The sequence below is a fragment of the Bos mutus genome, chromosome 4, assembly GCF_027580195.1.
Source record: "Bos mutus isolate GX-2022 chromosome 4, NWIPB_WYAK_1.1, whole genome shotgun sequence".
Lineage (NCBI taxonomy): Eukaryota > Metazoa > Chordata > Mammalia > Artiodactyla > Bovidae > Bos > Bos mutus.
In genome coordinates this window covers 80,313,441-80,337,369 of record NC_091620.1, presented here as the reverse complement: position 1 = coordinate 80,337,369, position 23,929 = coordinate 80,313,441, and positions in this window count along the sequence as shown.

Here is a 23,929-nt window from a genome sequence, read left to right as displayed (position 1 = left end):
GCAGTATTGCTTTGAATGTACCATTTTGGGTGTAGAGCAACATTTATAGAGGCTTCCATTGGACTTTTTTTTTTTTTATCATACTAGCCCTTACTCCATTGGAGAAGGAGATGGCACCCTACTCCAGTACTCTTGCCTGGAAAATGCCATGGACGGAGGAGCATGGTGGGCTGCAGTCCATGGGGTCTCGAAGAGTCGGACACGACTGAGCGACTTCACTTTCACTTTTCACTTTCCTGCATTGGAGAAGGAAAGGGCAACCCACTCCAGTGTTCTTGTCTGGAGAATCCCAGGGACCGGGGAGCCTAGTCGGCTGCCGCCTATGGGATCGCACAGAGTCGGACACAACTGAAGTGACTTAGCAGCAGCAGCCCTTACTCTATGGTCAGGTAATTAATGTGGGGAGTTTGGCCAGTTGCTAATTAGTATATGCATTCTTACTGAGCGTGCTTGGACTAGACAAATAACCACAGGATGGATTATTGGTTTCACAGTGAGACAGATTCAGATCAAGACTCCATCACTGTACTTTGATAAAGCTCCACTCTAAACTGTAGCTATAGTGGCATTTTGGAGTTATAGGGATTAGCTTTAGTGAAGAGGCCCTGTGTAAGTCTAACAGCCTTCTGAAAACACAGCGTTTTCTTCTCTGGTATAGAGTTCTACCACCCCCTCCCTCCATTTGGAGAAGACTGCAAGAAAGATTCGTGGTATAACTTGCGGCCACATTGCAGTGTCCTTTTTCAAATACTTAAGGTCTATTGTCTTTAATGGTTTAGCCTGTTTCTGGCACATTTGACCAGGAGTTTTGTATTAAAATTAAACTCGAAGATTTCATTTCCATCATTATCTCTGGTCTAGAGGGGACCGCCATCCCACAGCTTTCACTAATGCTTTGGAAAAGAGCATAACTTCTGGGTTTCCAAGAAGACAGGATGTGGCTGAGCAACTTACGCAAGTAGCACATGGAGATCCACTGCAACATCCTTAGGCTTTCCCGCCCATTCATTGGCATGCCAGGTAGTGTTGTCATTTCAGTTTCATTGACAGTACTTCACCACAGGGTTCAGTTTCACTGGGTTAATGAATCAAGCCACTGTTAACCCTGCTACCAACTGTTCAAGCTAACATGTAAGATGCATCCCAGTTTCCCTAAGTTCAGCCAAAATCAATAAATCAATATTTTATCCTACTTTTTCCTATACTCTTGTAAAAAATTTTCACTTATATTGCCTAATCTCTGGATTATGCTAGGTCTTGACTATATAATGGGGCTTTCAGTATATCTCTCTGTTTTCATGTTTTTAAGTTATTCAGAAATGACTAGCTCATCCCACAGTTCTTTATCATCGTCATCAGAGTGACTGAAGGCTTTACTACTACAGATTTGCAAACGCCTTATTCTCCACCAGCGTTCCATCCCATGTCACTACCAGTATTAATCTGAGTAATGCTAATACAATGCAAGCCACAAATTGTGTCCCATTTATTCCTACAAGGAGATTCTTCATTTGCATCTTTCAATATGTGAGCAATAGTTCCAAATCTAATGTAGAAGTTCTATTTGGGGATGCCAAAATTTGCTAAAAATTATAATATTAGAAATTAGCCAAGCAGGACACAATATACTCAAAACAATTTCAACAGTTTAGTTGAGAAACAATTTAGGCATCCAGTCCCATCACTTCATGGGAAATAGATGGGGAAACAGTGTCAGACTTTATTTTTCTGGGCTCCAAAATCACTGCAGATGGTGATTGCAGCCATGAAATTAAAAGACGCTTACTCCTTGGAAGGAAAGTTATGACCAAACTAGATAGCATATTCAAAAGCAGAGACATTACTTTGCCAACAAAGGTCTGTCTAGTCAAGGCTATGGTTTTTCCCGTGGTCATGTATGGATGTGAGAGTTGGACTGTGAAGAAGGCTGAGCACCAAAGAATTGATGCTTTTGAACTGTGGTGTTGGAGAAGACTCTTAAGAGTCCCTTGGACTGCAAGGAGATCCAACCAGTCCATTCTGAAGGAGATCAGCCCTGGGATTTCTTTGGAAGGAATGATGCTAAAGCTGAAACTCCAGTACTTTGGCCACCTCATGCGAAGAGTTGACTCATTGGAAAAGACTGTGATGCTGGGAGGGATAGGGGGCAGGAGGAGAAGAGGATGACAGAGGATAAGATGGCTGGATGGCATCACTGACTCGATGGACGTGAGTCTGAGTGAACTCCGGGAGTTGGTGATGGACAGGGAGGCCTGGCGTCCTGTGATTCATGGGGTCACAAAGAGTCGGACATGACTAAGCGGCTGAACTAAACTGAAGGACAATAAAGAGAAGTAATGAATGCATGTGTGCAAAGTCACTTTAGTCATTCCTGACTCTGCAACCCTATGTACTATAACCTGCCAGGCTTCTCTGTCCATGGGATTTTCCAGCAAGAATACTGGAGTGGGTTGCCATGCCCTCCTCCAGGGAATCTTCCTGTCCCAGGAATCAAACCCACACCTCCTGTGGCTTCTGCATTGCAGGTAGATTCCTTACCATTGAGCCATCAGGGGAAGCCCAAAGAGAAGCAATAGCAGATGGCATTGCACCCAGAAAGATTCACTGATGAAAATCCCTTAAAACACCTAGGCTTGACAGACAGAGGTAGGAAACTATTAAGAGAAACTTGAGAGCTATCTCCATAGTATACAAGTTTCCCAGCAGTAACCATGGTTAGGTTAGTGCACCAAAGAGATGAAACATGGTGGCTGGTTGGGAGAATAATCAGATTTCTCTCACTTCATATCTCCTACTGGTAACTTCTTTGCTCAAATTCAACTAGAAGTCCAGAGGACAAGAGAACTGGATGATACATACAGTCATAGTGATCATTTTTCTGGGGCACAAGACAGGACACAGAAGTGTGAAGAATGGATTTAAATAGGCAAAGGGATGTAACTAGCATCCTTTCTGAACTCTGACCTCCCTATTAAAATCTGCACACTCCCTCCTTAATTTTTCCCAAATAACACTGTCATATTTAATAAACTATAGTTTACTTACCTATTTTGCTTATCATTTGTCTCTTCTATTATAATGAGAGCTTCATAAATTTCCCTGTTTTGCAGTATTCTCAGTGCCTAGAGTGGCCAGGGAATGGAAAAGGTCAGTTTTCATTCCAATCCCTAAGAAAGGCAATGGCAAAGAATGCTCAAACTACCGCACAATTTCACTCAATTCACACGCGAGTGGGCTTCCCTGGTGGCTTAGACGGTAAAGCATCTGCCTGCAATGCAGGAGACCTCAGTGTGAGCCCTGGGTTGGGAAGATTCCCCTGGAGAAGGAAATGGCAACCCACTCCAGTATTCTTCCTTGGAAAATCCCAAGGACGGAGTAGCCTGGTAGGCTACAGTCCATGAGGTCGCAATAAGTTGGACACGATTGAGCAACTTCACTTCACTTCACTTCACACGCTAGTAAAGTAATGCTCAAAATTCTCCAAGCCAGGCTTCCACAGTATGTGAACCATGAACCACCAGATGTTCAAGCTTGTTTTAGAAAAGGCAGAGGAACCAGAGAACAATTGCCAACATCTGCTGGATCATTGAAAAAGCAAGAAAGTTTCAGAAAAACATCTATTTCTGCTTTATTGACTATGCCAAAGCCTTTGACTGTGTGGATCACAACAAACTGTGCAAAATTCTTCAAGAGATGGGAATACCAGACCACCTGATCTGCCTCTTGAGAAATCTGTATGCAGGTCAGGAAGCAACAGTTAGAACTGGACACGGAACAACAGAGTGGTTCCAAATAGGAAAAGGAGAACGTCAAGCCTGTATATTGTTACCCTGCTTATTTAACTTATATGCAGAGTACATCATGAGAAACGCTGGCTTGGAAGAAGCACAAGCTGGAATCAAGATTGCTTGGAGAAATATCAACAATCTCAGATATACAGATGACACCACACTTACGTCAGGAATTGAAGAAGAACTAAAGAGCCTCTTGATGAAAGTGAAAGAGGAGAGTGAAAAAGTTGGCTTAAAGCTCAACATTCAGAAAACGAAGATCATGGTATCCAGTCCCCCCACTTCATGGCAAATAGATGGGGAAACAGTGGAAACAGTGCCAGACTTTATTTTGGGGGGCTCCAAAATCACTGCAGATGGTGATTGCAGCCATGAAATTAAAAGACACTTTTTTGGAAGGAAAGTATGACCAACCTAGATGGTATATTGAAAAGCAGAGACATTACTTTGCCAACAAAGGTCCATCTAGTCAAGGCTATGGTTTTTCCAGTAGTCATGTATGGATGTGAGAGTTGGACTATAAAGAAAACTGAGTGCTGTAGAATTGATGCTATGGTGTTGAAGAAGACTCTTGAGAGTCCCTTGGACTGCAAGGAGATCCAACCAGTCCATCCTAAAGGAAATCAGTCCTCAGTGTTCACTGGAAGGACTGATGTTGAAGCTGAAACTCCAATACGTTGGCCACCTGATGTGAAGAGCTGACACATTTGAAAAGACCCTGATGCTGGGAAAGATTGAGGGCAGGAGGAGAAGGGGACGGACGACAGAGGATGAGATGGGTGGATGGCATTATCAACTCAATGGATAGGGAGCCTGGTATGCTGAAGTCCATGGGATTGCCATTTCCTTCTCCAATGCGTGAAAATGAAGTTGCTCAGTCGTGTCCGACTCTTCTCGACCCCATGGACTGTAGCCTACCAGGCTCCTCCGCCCATGGGATTTTCCAGGCAAGAGTACTGGAGTGGGGTGCCATTGCCTTCTCCCAAAGATCCACTGATAATTGCTTATAGCTAAAAAAAATCTAATGTAAGAATAAGTGCATAACAGATTAAGAAATAGTGGCACCTCTGTGCAATCATATATCTCTGCAACATCCACATATGACTTCAGTTCACTAAAATATTATATATACACATCTGAAAACTTTTATCATCCATGAGGATTTTAGAGGAAGACTGAAGTCAAATGGAGTCCAAGATGTTTCAGTAATCCTCTGTTACTGCTATATCAAGTATATCAACAGTTCAGTCTTATCCCCTTGGACGCCATGAAGACACATATTTACAACAGCGATATTATTGGGCCATAGCTTATTCTTCCCTTCAAGTTTCCCTACCTTTGACTTTTTCTTGGTGCTTTTCTTGACCTCAATTTTCAACTTAAAATTTATGATCTCTGGTCTAATTTATCTCTTTTCAGTTCATCACTTTATATTATTTTCATATTCTGAAAGGTTATTTTCAAAGTTAATCTAACATTTTCTGCAGTGTTCTAAATGTCAAGTGGTTGTTCCTGATGAGATCATAAATTCCTACATCACAGACCAATAGAGTGGATGGACTGATTAAGTCTCCATAGAGCTCAATACTAGAGAAGGCAATGGCAACTCACCCTAGTACTCTAGCCTGGAAAATCCCATGGACAGAGGAGCCTAGTAGGCTGCAGTCCATGGGGTTGCTAAGAGTCAGACACGACTGAGCAACTTCACTTTCACTTTTCACTTTCATGCATTGGAGAAGGAAATGGCAACCCACTCCAGTGTTCTTGCCTGGAGAATCCCAGGGACGGAGGAGCCTGGTGGGCTGCTGTCTATGGGGTCGGTCACGACTAAAGCAACTTAGCAGCAGCAGCAGAGCTTGACACACATTGGGCTTTAAAGTATTATAAACATGTGCTCATTTCTGAACTTTAGAGTCTGCTAGGTAGGATATACCTTTTATTAAAATAAGGATAACACAACGGTATTGAAAATCCTCTGTTATATTGAAATAATGTGAATATTCCAGGTGTATCTTAGCCACTCAGTTGTTCAGTTTCTGAGTTCTGGATTATTATGACTTTCTTTTTCCTTTTCTTTCCTCGTAGGGTTACTTTGCTACCTTTTTATTGATGTTTCTCTGCCATATTTGTGAAATAGCATAACTTCTCATCATGTTTTAGAGTGTTGTGTACTTGCTAAATGTGTGGATGAGAGATTTTTGTAGCATTCTTATTTTTTTAAATAGCTGTTTTTCAAAATCATTTTCTATTTACCTCAGCAGGTCTGTGATCACACCAGTAAAGTATTATTTCAGTAGGATATGTAAAACAATAGCAATGCTGATCAAAAGAGTTTGAGGAAAGATGTGATTACAATTCAGAATAACAAAAGACAAAAAAAGCAGATGAACAGATATAATCTATTATAACTGCAGGCTGAGAGGTCACTATAGCTGGAATGAGCACAGAATAGGTGGGTTTTGAAATAACATTGTTTTATTTTTTTTCCTGATTTGTAAAAGTAACACATGGATATGACTACTAGAGAAAATTAAAAAAAAAAAAAATATGTAAAAAGAAAAAAAAAGTGGCATCTAGAAAAATACATTTTGACAAATGAATACCTCAAAAAACTGTGGTACATAATTTTAACATTATTTTATTGATATTTTACTATCAATTAAAAATCATTTAATATAAAGGCTTTGCTGCTGCTACTTAGTCACTCAGGCATGTCTGACTCTTTGGGACCCCATGGACTGTAGCCCACCAGGCTCCTTTGTCCATGGGGATTCTCCAGGCAAGAATACTAGAGCGGGTTGCATGCCCTCCTCCAGGGGATTTTCCCAACCCAGGGACTGAATCCAGGTCTCCCACATTGCAGGTAGATTCTTTACTTTCTGAGCCACCAGGGAAGCCAAGAATACTGGAGTAGGTAGCCCATCCCTTCTTCAGGGGATCTTCCCAACCCAGGAATTAAATTGGGGTCTCCAGCATTGCAGGCAGATTCTTTACCAACTGAGCTACCAGGGAAGCCCATAAATGCTTTATTACTATGTAAATAATATATACTTAAATTTTTATCATAAATGAAGCCTTTATAGCTTTGTACTTATTTTTTTTAACATACTTCCAACTATTTTCTAGAGAATACATTTCTCAAAGTGAAATTATTGTGCCAAAAATATGAACGTTTTACATCTCAATAATTACTGCTAAATTTCCTCCAGAAATGTTGCCAAATCTTTGATAGCACATTATGAAATGTCTGTTTCTTTAAATCATCACAAGTATGTATATATCCGCCATGGGTTGAATTGTGTCCCAAAAAGATGTTGAAGATTTAATCCCAGGTACCTGTGAATGTGACCTTATTTGGAAATAAGACCTTTGCAGATTAATGAATTTAAGATGAGGTCATACTGGATTAAAGTGGGCTCTAAACCCAATGAGTCATTTCTTAAAAAGGAGAGGGAGCTTTGGAGATACAGAAATACAGAGGATAGCAGGGTGTATGGTCCTCTGAAGTCAGAGCAAAGATTGGAGCTGGGCTACCACAAATGAAGGAATGATAGGGATAGTTAGGAGCCCCAAACTAGAAGAGGCAGGAAAGGATTTTCCCCTAAAGTCATTCAAGGGATCATGGCCCTGCCAACAACTTGATTTTGGACTCCTAAACTAAGCCTCCAAATTTCTGTAGTTTTAAGCCAACCAGTTTGTGGCAATTTGTTATAGCAGCCTTGGAAAAGTAATACAATAAATACCTAAAAAGAAATGTCTATAGTTATATAGCCTTTTAAAGATGTATGTCTCTCCATAATAGTGAGGAGAAGCCATTTTCCTTATGTTTGTGGCAGAGTAGCTGTTGTCTGGCACGTCTGCTTTGACAGATCCATCTGAGGGTCTGTTCTGACAGACCTCTTATTTCCTGGTTCTTCTTTATGGCAGATATTTTCTAACTGTGGCTTTCTAATTTATATTTGTGAGGATCCCTCATCACAATCCCAACCCTCCACCAAAGGATGCCGTGTGCACAGCGCTATGTAAAAGCTTGGAATTCTTACTTTGTATGAAAGACTGTTTTCAATACCCAAATCCTGACATAGGCAAAATTTCCCTGTGGTGACCCTGGGACAAGGAGAATTATTTTTTCTAGGCCCTCTTCTTTGTCTTAAGTGGACAAATGTTGTGAATTCCAGATGTATTTCGAAGTCTTATTTCCAACTCTACACCTCATTCAGATTCAATACCCCTTTTCTCTTGTCAATTTTATAAAACTGCAGCTCTCTAGACGTGGATTCTTTATTGGGGCCTAATTCTCCTGCTGAAGTATGAACTAGTGAATTTTCCATTTGCCTTGACATTCCCTCTTCATTACTGGGATGAAATGAAGCTTCACATTTCCTTCTGAAAGCTTCAAGTTTCATTTTCTTTACAGTTCAGCTATGCTAAAAAAACAAAACAAAACAAAACTCAACCATTCATAGTAGTTACTACTGGTTAATGTTTTTAGCTAGTTTGGCTCATGTTTATATCTCAAGCAAAACGGGGGGTGGGAGAGAAAGAGAGAGGCAAGGGGAAAGTTACTGAGGCAAAAGTTATGTGATGTATAAATATGATGTTACTATAGTGAAATGGAAGACATTAAACTCAGGCTAGAAGTATTACTCAAGTTAATTAGTGCATGTGATTATAATGCATAACCATCCAAATTCAATGGTTTAACACACTGAAGGTTTATTTCTTGCTCATATAATAAAAAAGATAATAGTCTGAGCAAGTGGTGACTCAGGGGCCCAATTTCTTTCACCTGTGATCCTGCCCTCTTGATCGTATGGCCTCACAGATCACTACTGAAATAGGTGGAGTGAGGATAAACACAAAGGCCTAAAGAGGCCACAGCCAATGCAGGAGAAGCCAGTCACTTGGTCCAAACTTAATTTGAAGGGATCGTGGAAATGTAAGCTTCCTAGATTCCTAGGAAGAGAAGTAGATATGAGTAATCAGGCTGTATCCCAATAGGTGAAGTGAGGAAGATCCCCAGGAGATGCTAATAAAGTGTCTATGTCATTATATTTACAGGTTCTCTAAGAAATCGATAGCCAAATATAGCAAAGTTCCTTAAATCTGTGCACTGAGAGGAATGCAGGAAATTAAGATTTCACAAATGGCATATATTCAGAAACAAACCACCACCAAATATATCTCATTTTTGATCTTGCCTTGTTGAAAGGAAAACTAAGATCACAGAAAAAAACATAATTCTCTTTCAGCAATGCAGATTTATGAAACAATGGATGACTAGTGTAATTTTATATTGCCGTTTCTTAAGGGAGCTAAATATTACACCGCTTCAAGTTATTGATGTTTCTTCTAAAGCTTTTAGTGTTCTATTCTGTTCTCATCTTTTAAAGTATCTTTCAAATTTATACACACCTGCTTTTAACCTGAAAGTGAAGCTTCCTGGCCAAGGCTAGCTTTATAAAATGCTTACTATTATTTAATATTGAAACTTTTATGTACAGAAGTTTCTGTGATTGAACTCTGGACACCAGAAAACCCACTAATCCAGAGTTTTCTCTTATCCTCTTAGTCATTCCCTACAACTCAGCTTATTCCAATTGCTAATTAGCTCTGCAATTTCCTCATTAGATTTAAGGCTTACTCAGAGGCCCACACCTGGATTGAAAAGATGAGTCCTGTGCTCTCTACTCTTTGTACTTTCATTTGCTGACTGACATACTATTTTAAAATGAACTGATATCCTGATCAGTAACATTGCCCCCTACTCAAAGTAATATGATTCCTTGAGGATTTCAGCTGTTGGGTTTTCCTCCACCAAATCAGGCTACCTTCAACAGAAAGGCCAGTCAAAATCAAACCTATGTGGATCATATCCATTTGGATGACAGAATTGGGTCTGCTGGGCATCTTCTTTAATCAAAGAGATTCTCTAGGTCAGATCTCCAAACTGCTTTAATAAAAAGTTCTGACAATACTGGCATTATCTTTTCTTAAGCACTGTAGCTAAGACTTTTTTCTTCAAGTTCACTTATAAAGTTTCATAGCTCATAATATATCTTCATTTCTCAAAACTGTTTGAGTACCTATAGAGCCAGCAATAACACTGAGTACTATAAAGAGAAACATGAGTAAGAATGATGTCTTATTCTGAGATATTCATAATCTAATCAGAGTAATAGATATGTAAATACATGTATCATTGTTGTTTAGTCCCTAAGTCATGTTCAACTCCTCTGCAACCCCATAGATTTCCCTGTCTATGGGATTTTTCCAGGCAAGAATACTGGAGTGGGCTGCCATTTCCTTCTCCAGGGTATATTCCCAACCCGGGGATTGAGCCTGAGTCTCCTGCATTGCAGACAGATTCTTTACCACTGAGCCACCAGGGAAGCCCAAATATATATATAATACAACATAATTGCTACAATGACTATTTGAACAAAGTGCTAGCAATCTGTTAAGGAATAAAAAGCAATCAAATATTAAGGAATATATCAAATTAATGAATATTTCAATATCTTCTTCTCTCTTTACAAGGACATTTGAGAGTGCTTCTTCATTTGTGGCCACTATATTTTACCCACATTTCAATGTGGCTTTCAGTCTGCAATCATACTCTCAGAGTCTACATGCTCTAGCTCAAGTTTCTTATAATACACTGAGGGACAGGACCTGTTGGGTGGCTGAGGCGCTGGAGGATGGTGACATTACAGTAAACTCGTTTGGAGGCGAGAAGGCTAAGATAAGGCAACAGTTAGTGCAGACACCAGTGTGAGGATGGGCAGTGAGAAGGAGCCAGGGACTTGCAAGAAGCTGCCTACTATTCAGGAAAGTTAAGAAGTTGAAAGACTGTGCTCCTGGGTGAATCGATAAGTTGCCTTTCACAGGCTGTGTGTTTCCTAATGCTTTCTGTTCTTCATGGTAAACTTATGTTGATGGGCTCTGCTGTTTATCATTTGGTCCTTCTGGCTGGGTGGTAACTCAGTTGCAGAAGGAATAGCATGACTTCTGAGTTTGTTTGGCAGTTGAATCTCATTTTCTAATCTAGCTCTACTGGAAATAAAGAGAAAATCTGAAGTTCCATCTGATCCTTGTATCTATTTCTCAATCAGTTTAGTATACACTTGGCATGCTGGGTCAGAAAACTTGAGAAACAGTCTTAAGAAAACTAGCATTTGGGGTCCAATTAATTGTATAGGGAGACAGCAGATTTTTATTAATGATGCCAGGTGACTTAAATCTTTTCATGAGGCAGAGAACTCAAGTTCTGAGATAATACATGGGCATTGTTCTAAGCCATTAAGTTGGCTTATTTTTTTTTTTCTAAAGCAAAAGAAAGATAAAACAGGTAGAGTGGATGGAAGAGGAAGGGTTATGAATCCAAGAAAGACAACAAGGTAAAAATTACCTTATTCTCGATGTTCTAAGTCTTAAATGAAGTGGGGAATGGATTCATGGTTGCTCTTTTACTGTCCTTCATCTGTGTGTGCTAAGTTACTCTGACCCTTTTCAACCCCATGGACTATAGCCTGCTAGGTTCCTCTGTCCATGGGATTCTCCAGCAAGAATACTAGAGTGGGTTACCATGCCCTCCTCCAAGGGATCTTCCTGACCCAGGGGTTGAACCCACCCGTCTTACGTTTCCTGCATTGGCAGATGGGTTCTTTACAACTAGTCCTACCTGGGAAGCTCACTGTGCTTCATACCATATTTTAAATATTTAATACTTGTTTCTCTTGTATGCATCTCATATTACCTAGAAACAGTTTAAATCTCTTGTGCTGTTTCATTCATGGTTTTGTGGCAAAAGCAAGGTATAATAAATCACAAATATTTTCAAATGAAACTTTCCCTTCATGAAAAAGATACACACTGCACAATGTATTTTCAGGAAGGATAGGAGTGAGGTTCTCATTCAGGCTTTTTGATTCATGTTGATTCCATGCTAACATTAGAAATATTAAAAATTTGCTTCCCCATCATATTAATGAAATTTTAAAAACCCATGGGATAAACCTTTGCTTTACTTTTTGTCCTTCACATGATTTGCACTACGTGAATTGTGGTATTAAAAGAGAAGTTAGATGCCACTTAGCACACATATTTATTGAGCACCTCCTAGGTGCCTGGCTTTCTGCATTTGGTGGTGCCTGCGCCTATTTAACGGTCCGTAGTCACAACTGAAGGGTGTGTTTTCTTCAATTTGTAATCTTGGATACTATATTAGTTTCCTAGGGCTACCAAAATAAATTGGGCTCCCCAGGTGGCGCTAGTGGTAAAGAATTCACCTGCTAAGAGACGTGGGTTTGATCCCTAGGTTAGGAAGATCTGGAGACCTGGAGGAAGAAATGACATCCTGCTCCAGTATTCCTGCCTGGGAAATTCCAAGGACAGAGGAGCCTGGCGGGCTACTTTCCATGGGACTGCAAAGAGTGGAACATGACTGAGCACAGCACAGCACCTACAGCCAAAACACATGACCATAAAGTAGGTGGCTTGTAACAACAGCATGTATATTTTCACAGTTTCGGTGGTCAGAAGTGTGAAACTGAGGTATCAGCAGACCCAAGTTCCCTGAAAAGGCTCTAGGGGACAATCCTTCCACACCTCTTCCAGCTTCTGATGCCACTGATATTCCTTCACTTGTGGCTGCTGAACCATGATTTCCGACTCTATCTTCACCTGGCTTTTCTCCTTCTCCCTGTATGTCTTTCCTTCGTGTGTCTCTTCTAAGAACACTTATCACTGGATTTAGGACCCATTCCGATAAATGCATAATCATTTAATTTTGACATCCTTATTTTAGTAGACTTTTTATTTCAAAGAAGATCACACTCTCTGGTTCTGGGATTAGGATACAATCATATCTTTTGACTGCTACCATGTAACTCACTATAATTCTAGTCTAGAATTCACAACATTGAAATGTTAATGATACTATATCTTCATTAGAATTATATGACTCCTTATACTACTTTGTTAATAAGTAGTATAATACTTATATTTGTAAAATATCTAAGTAGTAAATGAGAATTTCCTTCAATAAAATTTTAAATGTTTAAAGCAAGAAAGTGGTTCCCTGCTTTGTTTTAAATTTAATATATTTTAAATTTTATTTATGATCTTTTGACCCCTAATAAAAAATTCATCATTCTAGAGTTATTCTCCACTAGGGATTGGACCAAAAAAAAACAACAAAAAACCATATTTTCTGAGGAAAGGGCTTACCATTACCAAGGTTGTAGATGGAAAAATTATTCTGGGATTTATGAAAAACACTGGTATACCTACTGCCTTTATAACCCACAGTAGATATCAAAACTGAAAAATTATTCACACCTTGAAGGGATTCAGTTCAATTCAGTTCAGTCGCTCAGTCATGTCCGACTCTTTGTGACCCCATGAATCGCAGCATGCCAGGCCTCCCTGTCCATCACCAGCTCCCGGAGTTCACTCAGACTCACGTCCATCGAGTTGGTGATGCTATCCAGCCATCTCATCCTCTGTCGTCCCCTTCTCCTCCTGCCCCCAATCCCTCCCAGCATCAGAGTCGTTTCCAATGAGTCAACTCTTCGCATGAGGTGGCCAAAGTACTGGAGTTTCAGCTTTAGCATCATTCCTTCCAAAGAAATCCCAGGGCTGATCTCCTTCAGAATGGACTGGTTGGATCTCCTTGCAGTCCAAGGGACTCTCAAGAGTCTTCTCCAACACCACAGTTCAAAAGCATCAATTCTTTGGTGCTCAGCCTTCTTCACAGTCCAACTCTCACATCCATACATGACCACAGGAAAAACCATAGCCTTGACTAGACTTTGTTGGCAAAGTAATGTCTCTGCTTTTGCATATGCTATCTAGTTTGGTCATAACTTTCCTTCCAAGGAGTAAGCGTCTTTTAATTTCATGGTGCAGTCACCATCATGGCATCTGGTCCCATCACTTCATGGGAAATAGATGGGGGAACCTTGGAGGGATAAGGAGAAAGAATTATAGGTTTAAAATGAAACAAATAAATAACCTCTGATCAATAATCATACCGTTAGTAACCTCATAGAGTTCATATCTATTAAACATATTTTTCTGTCACATTGATTTAGCACTAAAATACTTATGCTAATTATATTGCAAAACTGTGCAATAATCCTTTGGGCTATAATGATGACGATTAAACTTACACCTTAAAATTTCTGTCTGCTTGTATAATCTAGTGATCATAGGCTTACATAGTCCTTATGATATGTCTGTTCAATTCCTTTGCAAAATTTCCTTAAAAATACTTTTTTAAATCTTAGTTTTAAAACATCAAGAATATATTACATATTTTCCTTCCTGTATTGAGAGCTTCATAAAACTTAGAAAACATACTTCACCTATTAGAAAAAGCAAAGAGCAATAACATTTTGCCTCACATCAGTGGTAATGTATTTCCTTCAAGACTCATGTGGACCTAAATGCTATGTCATAATTTTTGTCTCTTTTATTGTATTACATCTCCCTCTCTCTTTCCCTATCCTTTAAAATAATGCTTATGACAAATGCTAAATACATTTTGGCCAATTTTTCCTTCTATTATAAGAACATACTTTGATTTCAGGGGCTACTCCCAAATACCAATTCATATCAGGAGATATGTACACAAAGGAAAAAAAATGTAAGTTAATGAAATACAAGATAAAATACAATTTAAAATGTAAGAATACAAAAAGTTTGAAATGTGGTTTGAGACATTTGATGCACTTGTATGCTCAGGTTTGATTAGCATGTCAGGCAAACTGAAGGGTTGATCTGTTATTTAGAGCATGGATCAAGAAGCACCCAGGCAAAGGAGAATGACTCTTAGTTCAAAAGTGTGGGTCAAGTGTCTTTTCCTATACTACATCATTCGTATTTATGTCATCATGATGAATGCAATGTAACCTAACACTAATACTGTCTAAATCCAGCTGAAAAGTGGGCAATTGTATCACAATCTATTTGTTTTTACAGCCTACCACTCGACAGCACGACAAAAGTCAAGGGTTATCACCAATGGTCAGCAACATCCTATAATAATTCCATGTGAGCTAAGGAGGGCTTTTGTACATTTCAAAAAAAAAAAAAAAGCAAATGTATCCCCAAACTGTAAAACCTGAAGCATTTTCTTCTGGAAACTTAATCTGGACATATTTTATTTCCTTTCATATATCATTAGCATAAGCTTAAAATTAGAGGAAAATACTTGTGGATGCTAAATTTTTTACCATAAACTTAAGAATGTAAGGTTAAAAAAAAGTGATAACCTGTGTGCTTTCTAAATGTATCCTTTGCACATAAATCAAACCGTATGCAAATAATCATTAAAGTAGGAAAATGCCATGAATTCTGTTCATGCATATTAATAAATTCAGCTGAAAGAACATACTCTGTAATGTTATTTATTTTAAAAAGTGACATTGTTCAGTATAACCTTTTCCTTTTTAACAGAAGGTGACTCCTTTTCAATAGTCTGATCATCAGAATTAGATGATAAGTCAGAACAAGTTCTTCTGAGGTTAAACCAGAGGGCTTTTCCCCTCAGTTTTCATGAATCAGAAGTTTGTCTCCATTGCTTTTCTTAATCACCACACAATAAAAACAATAAAATTCAAAGGCAATAAGCAGGGTTTTATTTGCTTTTTTGAGCAAGCTTAAGGTGCTTCAGGTTTTCTGAAATGTCTACATGGTGCGCTAAGTAAGCTAGTTTTGAAAAGATACTATGATTTATGGCTTCTCATGTTTACACTTGGTCTATATTTAATTACCAGTATCTGGATGTCAGTAAGTCATATATTTTTAAAGGATAAAACCAAACAAATCTAGGCTTCTTTAAGACATTTGTAAGAGTAGGTCTAATTAAAGCACATCCGTTACCAAAGTCACTTTACAACATTACTCTGAAGTACAATACCTCCTTATCATAAAAATTCATTTGGAGTCAAACATTTGCCTTCATCACAACAATGATCTAACAATGAATTAAATGAAAAATAATTACTACGATTAAGAGCAATCTTTTTCTGATAATTATAATGAAAACCTAACCAATAAGGAAGGTTGCCAAAATTAGATTTAAGTGGAACAAATGCATGTATACTTTTTTATCTTGAGATAAATTTATTTATTTTGAGATTTCTTGAAAACTGCCTTCTATCAATTATGTGGGATTTAGTTAGGCTAAATGAAGTTCAATGTTATATTTGCATTTTCCCTCTGATTCTCATAGAGCATATCTTGTTACTTAGAAAGGTTTTCCATAAGGATGGGCTTGCAAAAGTTTGGAAAAGTATTCACATTTTTATAGTCATGGAAAATTTGTCGTATGGCCAACGTTTAGCATATTTTCTTTACTCTGATATAACTTTATCCTGGAATTGCCTTCCTCCTTCCTGTCTTATCATATATAGATTTGCTTCATACAACTATACAGAGTTTATACAACTATACATACAACTCTACAGTAAATCCACTAGGCTTTTGAATCTTTGAGCCTCAAAAAAGTATTGTTCTTACTCATATTTACTGAAAAATCAGTTCATTCTTATATAATATATGCTATTTGCATACAGTTTCCCTTTATTTGTATGTACGTATGGACAGGGAGGGGGAATAAACCTACTTGCTATTAGAAGGGCGCTCCAGAATCAAGCATTTTCTTCACCTTTCAGGAAACTTTGGTCATCTTGGGAGTCACTGATGCTGTGGACATATAAGCAAGGCAGAGGCCTGCTTGAGAGCTGGGCTTTCCAGAGACTAGAAATAAGAATTAAAGCACAAGAAAGTGTAGTTCAATCAATTAATCTTATTGATTATTTTTATATTATGAATTTTTTGAAATTCATACATAAATTAATGGAATAGTAAAATGAAACCCATATATGTATATTCTAATTTCAGTAATATATCTAATTATCTTACCTACTGTATCCCTCCAGATTATTTTCATGTGAATCTGAGATATTGTATCATTTCATCTATATGTATATCAATAAATTTCTAAAAGACACATACTCTTTAAACAAAAACATAACCATAATATAGTTATGACAACTAAAAGTGAATAATAATTCCTTACACTGCAGAATATTTTAATATAAGTTTTAGATGCTTGGGCCATATTGAGTCAGGTGCTATGCTAACTTCTCTATTTGAAACAGAATTTGGTTTTCTGAACAACACTGTGTAGCAGGTATTATTATTATGTCATTTTTTCACATTGAAATCTACATGAAATTAATTTCCCAAGGTAATGGTAGCAGAACAGGTTCAATTCCTGAAAACTTGTTCCAGTACCTTCTCACCTAGATCCATATAATTTAGTATTTCAGAGTAGCAGAATTATATCCAAATGTATATATCACATTTTCATAAAATTCCACATGTATTTGAATATACATAAAAACATACTTTTCTTGTATCCTACAAATATCTATTTTTTCCCGTTCTTTCCTTTCCTTTCCTCTTTTTGATTGATAGTAAACATACTTGAGTATTACTCATAACTCAGAAATGCCTATCCTATATTCTATAAAAATATTCTATATTCTTAATAATGAATATACTAGAAGTTTCTGTTTTATTTTCTATTAGTTTATGTATTTTTGTTGTTGTTGTTCAGTCACTAAGTTGTGTCCTACCTACTCTTTGCAACCCCAGGAACTGCAACTCACCAGGCGTCCCCGTTCTTCAATATACTATGCTCAAATTCATGTCCATTGAGTCAGTGACGTTATATAATCATATCATCCTCTGCCACCCTCTTCTTTGGCCTTCAGTCTTTCCCAGCATCAGGGTCTTTTCCAATGAATCGGCTCTTTGCATCAGATGGCCAAAATATTAGAGCATCAGTTTCAGCATCAGTCCTTCCAGGAAATATTCAGAGTTGATTTCCTTTAGGATTGACTGGTTTTATCTCCTTGCAGTCCAAGGGGCTTTCAAGAGTCTCCTCCAGCACCACAATTCAAAAGCATCAATTCTTCAGTGCTCAACATTCTTAATGGTCCAACTCTCATAACTGTACATGACTACTGGAAAAACAATAGCTTTGACTACATGGACCTTTGTCAAAAAATACTGTCTTTGCTTTTTAATATGTTGTCTACATTTGTCATAGCTTTCTTTCCAAGGAGCAAGTGTCTTTTAATTTCATGTCTGTAGTCATCATCCACAGCAATTTTGGAGCCCAAGAAAAGAAATTCTGTCACTGCTTCTACTTTTCCCCATCTATTTGCCATGAAGTGATGGGACTGGATGCTATACCTTAGCATACGCATACCTTAGCATATAATGCTTTTTTCATTTGCCTAAAATATTTCAGAAAGCAAGAGTATTAGAGAATATTTAAAATATATTTTGATATGCAATTCTACATTTTCAATTTTAAAGTAGGTTCCATAGTTAATTTCTGCATGATAAAACATAAAAAGCTTAACAGTTTTAGGACTTTGAAACTATAGGAACTATAAAATCAGGGAAAACACTAAAATCAGGGACTTGGCATATACAGAATGAGCACTGGCTGTAGCAAAAGAAACTCACTTACAAATGTATTGGTTTGAACTAAACTGTGACTGAACCTTGTTTAAAAGTTTATATGTGGTTGTGAGCACTCCTGGAAAGTTGATTACAACTGTTCTTTTTATTTTCATCTTGTGCTTCCCATTGTCCTGAGATGTGAGAGTAAGAATTGGTGAAATTAACCACTTCTGGGAAATTATTCCTACATATGGACTCCTTACTTCAGTTATTAGGGTAGTCTACTATGTGGAAGATATTCTACCAAGCTTTGCCACGGATGTAAGGATGAATAAAGTTCTGTGTCCTCCAGTGGAGAGACTGAAATTCCCTATAGAGGAACCTTACGGGTTTCCTTACAGTAAAGAGTGGAGACTCAGAGCCTTTGCACGTGCAGTCCCCTCTGTCTTGCTGTGCTTAGTTGCTCAGTCATGTCCGACTGTTTGCAACCCCATGGACAGTAGCCCACCAGGCTCCTCTGTCCTTGGGGATTCTCCAGGCAAGAATACTGGAGTGGGTTGCCATGCCCTCCTTCAGGGGATCTTCCCAACCCAGGGATTGATCCCAGGTCTCCCTCATTGCAGGCAGTTTCTTTACCATCTGAGCTACCAGGGAAGCCCAAGAATACTGGATTGGGTAGCCTATCCCTTCTCCAGAGGATCTTCCTGACCCAGGAATTGAACCAGGGTCTCCTGAATTGCAGAGGGATTCTTTACCAGCTGAGGTACCAGGGAAGCCTCTCCCTCTGTCTTACATCACTTCATTCTCTCATCTTTTCTTGTGACTAGGATCTCAGTTCAAAATCACTTCATTGAGAAACCCCTGCCTCCCAAACAGTAGAGAAAAACTCTTTCCTATAGCACTATGTATCTTTTGTTTCAAGGTTTTGTTTATAATTTTATAGGCATTTCTGTTTTACTTATGTCTGTTTTCTGTCAATAGCCTATAAGCTCCACAATAGTCTGTTTGTATTCATTATTAAAGGGTCAATATTTAACAGATATCTGGTAAGAACTCAATATTAATGTGGAATAGCCAGAATTTACTTTTCTTATTCCCTTTCTTCCTTCCTTTCTCTTTCTTTTTCCTTTTCCACATCCCTCCCTCTTTCTCTATCTCTTCCACAGCTTCCTCACTCTAAGAGATCAGTGAGAGATATTCATTCCTATAATCTGCAAGTTATTCCGAAAGCCTACCTACGAGGCTGTAATGGTGTGATTCTTAACCATGGCTGCATATTAGAATCACCTGGGGAGTTTTCAATAAATACCCATGCCTAGGCCCACCACAGACCAATTAAATCAGCATTTCTGGAGGTGGGACTCGGGCAGCATTTTTTAAAAGCTCCCTAGGTGATTCTAATGTATAGCCAGGGTTGTGAAACACACTCTAATGGATGAAATCTGAACACCCGAATGTTCGTGAACTAGATGAGCCATTATGTTTGGCCTAGGAAACTTCTAATTCTAATTAAATTATCCTTACTCATTCACTCATTCATATATACACTCAAAATTTATAATTTTAAACCATATGTTATTAAATCCTGTATTTGTTGTACTAAATAGTGTATTTATTACTAGAACCAAAGATTTCTACTAGGAGTTGTAAAAGGCTATACAATGTGGCTAGATACTTTCCAGAGTCTGATATTTTGAATGAACTCTTTCCTCACTTTGCTGATACCATGGGTTTTTTCAATTTAACCCCATACTTTTCTCTTTGCTTATCCTTTTACTGTACATATTACTTGAGTATACAGTAGACTTTCACACTGATTGTGCATATGTGATAATGCAGTCATTGTTTTTGCAAGAAAACCTGTGACCCTCTTCTGTGAAATAGGCACATCCATGCAAAAAAAAAAAAAATCTTTGCTCTAAAAACTGAAGGGTAGCCTTTTTGATAGCTATGGCCTCTAGGGGACAGTGGTTAGAGACGTTGCAAAAAGAGAAGCTGAAGAGGTGTTGGGGGTGGGCAGGAAGGGCAGAAATATTTAAAAAGAGACATGGTGAAATCAGGAAGCTTTTTCTTCAAAGGGCAGTTACTGCTGGAGCAACTGAATCATCCTCCCAGTATTGTCTGTCCTAGTTACAGTGAACAGGAAGTGAAAGTTCAGTGTTGGTTACTGTCAATTACCATCCACATAAACAGACACAGGAAGATCAAGTCATGTTATTTAGCCTTATTGCCCTTGGATGTTTTGATAAACATGTTAGCTATTTAGTCAATATAAATACTAAACTTACATACCCCAAGGCAAAATTTTATAGTTTTTCTTTTGAATTTCTGTCTTTTAAAAGCTTTCTCTTTTCCCATGCATTTTCTTCTGAATTCATCAGAGCCCTTTGCCTCTCCTTACCTTCTGCTTATGGGAGGGAAGGTCTCATCATCCAGGCCCCTCATAAAGGTAAACTTGGTGCCAGGGAGTAATCCCCTTGGGTCACTAATGTATATTCACACATCTGAGAATGCTGTTAAGAAGCTTCTGAAGTGGAATGCGATTCCAGCCATAGCAATTACATACTGCTCATATTTCCTAGTTTAGACTCCAGGGAGTTCAACCACTGCCTATTAGCAAGCTGACGATGGAAGGAAGTGCTGTAAATCTCACAACAATGATAAAGCTGAAGCTCCTGGAAGAAGTGGGAAAGAGTGAATTGCAATTAAAAAACAGAACCGTGAACCTTGGCCTTTTAAAAGAACACCCACAGTAAGTTAATGAAGAACACGAGAGGATAAACTAAACTGTAAACATTTCTTATATCTCTTTTCAGTTATCATCTGGGTTGTAAGCAGAATGAAAGAGGAAACTAAACATCAAGAATCCAAATTAGTCTGTAAGATACATCTAATTCTCAAACAAATACCATATCACTTTGAACTTTTTAGAATATTTGGTTTACATATAATTTGGCCACTCCTGTTAAGACAAAGAGGCAAAGAGTTTACAGCTCCTATCACATGTGTGTGTGTTAGTTGCTTGTTCGTGTCTGACTCTTTGTGACCCCATGGACTGTAGCCCTCCAGACTCCTCTGTCCATGGGGATTCTCCAGGCATGAATACTGGAGTGAATTGCCATTCCCTTCTCCAGGGGATCTTTCTGACCCAGGAATCAAACCCAGGTCTTCGGCATCACAGGCAGATTCTTTACCATCCATCCACCATACTTTCACTCCTTTTATGTTCTCTACATTTTTAACGGTGAGTAAGAGAGTTTTAAAATATTTTTATAGGATCTGAATGTCATGGGACCATGGTATTTTTCAGCCATGGATGAAACTGATGGCTTCTTTTTCAGCTTCAGCTTTCAGTGTCATTTGATGGTCCTGAACTCCCCTGTCAAGTGAGGCCTGTGTGTCATTCTGTGCTTGATGGCACTGTGATAACCAAATCTTGATATTTTACTTACAAAGCCACCATTCAGAGTGTATTCGTTGGCCTAATTTTCTTTACCCTTTGCACTCAGCTGACTGTTGTGTCCACTCTTTATCCTTTATCTCCCCTCCCCCCAAGGCAATCCATCTTTTTCTTCCTCCCCTGTTCCTCTTCCTCACCCCAGTTTCTCTCCCTCCCCACTCTTCTCAAATTAAGTCTGACTGACAATATTTTATTAGTTTTCAAGTGTACTCCATAGCAAGACAATATTTTTGTACATGACATGGGTACCATTAAAAAACACTTAAAAATAAATAGCTCTCCAAATACAAGTTGACCTTAATTGTTATCGGAAAATGTACTAAATCTCATGCATAGTTTACTAAATGTAGTAGGTTGCATATTAAGCTTTATAACAATTTAAGAGGTTTCATTTCTGTGCTCACTAGACAGCTATGAACACTGATATTGAGAAAAATTATGTAGTTCACTGGTGAGTTCAGTGGTAAATCCACAAACACAAAATAACAAACTAGGAATGGGGGCCCAGTTCTGTCTGACTCCACTGACTCCAGAGTTCATGTGTTTAATTTCACCTGGTGTTTCCTACTGTGAATCTAACTAGGATCTATTGGAGGGAGGTGGAGATAGGAATTTAAAGACCCGCAAGGAAGTATCAAATCACAGACACTTTAACTAGAAATGTTGGATTTTTAAAATGGCACTATGGTGCCATCATCTCTTCCCATTGCTTAAACATAGCAAATTAAAATTTTGGAATATGACATATGGTCAGTTTCCTGACCATACTCTATATAATGGCTTCATTGATTAATAACTAGTCAGAAATCTACCCTGTGTGGAATGAAGGGAGGGCATTTTGATACTTAGGAGGAAGGATAGGGAGAGGGAGATATAATGTAATAATAAAAAAAAAGATGTAAGAATGATGAAGAAGAATACCTTTACACTTTCCATGGTGATTTTGCATATATTATCTTGTTTTACATTCATGGTTTGAGGAGTATGATCCACTCTCTATTAAAGCCATGGGACACTTAAAAATAAGAAAAAACAAAAATTGCCATATATCACAAAACTGTAGAGCATTATTATCCTTTTGCTTGACATAAAAGAGGTATGACATTTTTAAGTATTTTGCTTTTTTTAATTGTTAATGTCTCACAGTACCATTGCCAAGTCTATGAAAACGATACCTATGTACCTTATTGTCAAATGTACCCAAAACAATAACATTAGATGAGATAGGACCATCCTAAGTAAGTATAGCTATCAATAGTCCATTTTGAAATGGGAGAAAAATAGAACTATAAATTTATGAATATGTTTGTAAAGCATTCTCTCTAAGGTGTATAATTTAATCATTTTTACAGTTTAAATATCTTGACTTTGTATGGCATTGATAGCAGGTGAAAGGTTAATCTGTAAAATTCACAGTTCACCAAGAACTTAGGAAGTACCAATGAAGAACACATTTTTAACACGTGGAAGACCCTACCTACTAAACATAATCATTTTGTTTTCCTGCAAATACATTTAGCATTGCATTGCAAATGAGCTTACAACATTTTTTGACCAAATCTTTCGAGCCATTGGCTTTAAGTAGAATACATGACTGCTCCTTTCTATATAATGGAAAGTCCTATTCCACTGCCAGCAATCAAGATAATTTTGGGAAAATTTGAGGAACCATATTTTACAATGTAAATGCCAACTTTATTTTCTTGGGCTCCAAAATCACTGCAGATGGTGACTGCAGCCATGAAATTAAAAGACACTTATAATTTGCTTCTTCAAAGAAAAGCTATGAGAAACCTAGACAGTGTATCAAAAAGCAGACACATCACTTTGCTGACAAAGGTCCATCTATCAAAGCTATGTTTTTTTCAGTAGTCATGTATAGATGTGAGAGTTGGACAATAAAGAAGGCTGCATGCCAAAGAATTGATACTTTTGAACTGTGATGTTGGAGAAGACTCTTGAGAGTCCCTTGGACTGCAAGGAGATCAAACTAGTCAATCCTAAAGGAAATCAACTCAATATTCATTGGAAGGACTGATGTTGAAGTTGAAGCTCCAATATTTTGGCCATCTGATGCAAAGAGCCAACTTATTGGAAAAGATCCTGATGCTGGGAAAGATTGAAGGCAGGAGAAGGAGACAACAGAGGATGAGATGGTTGGATGGTATCACTGACTCGATGCACATGA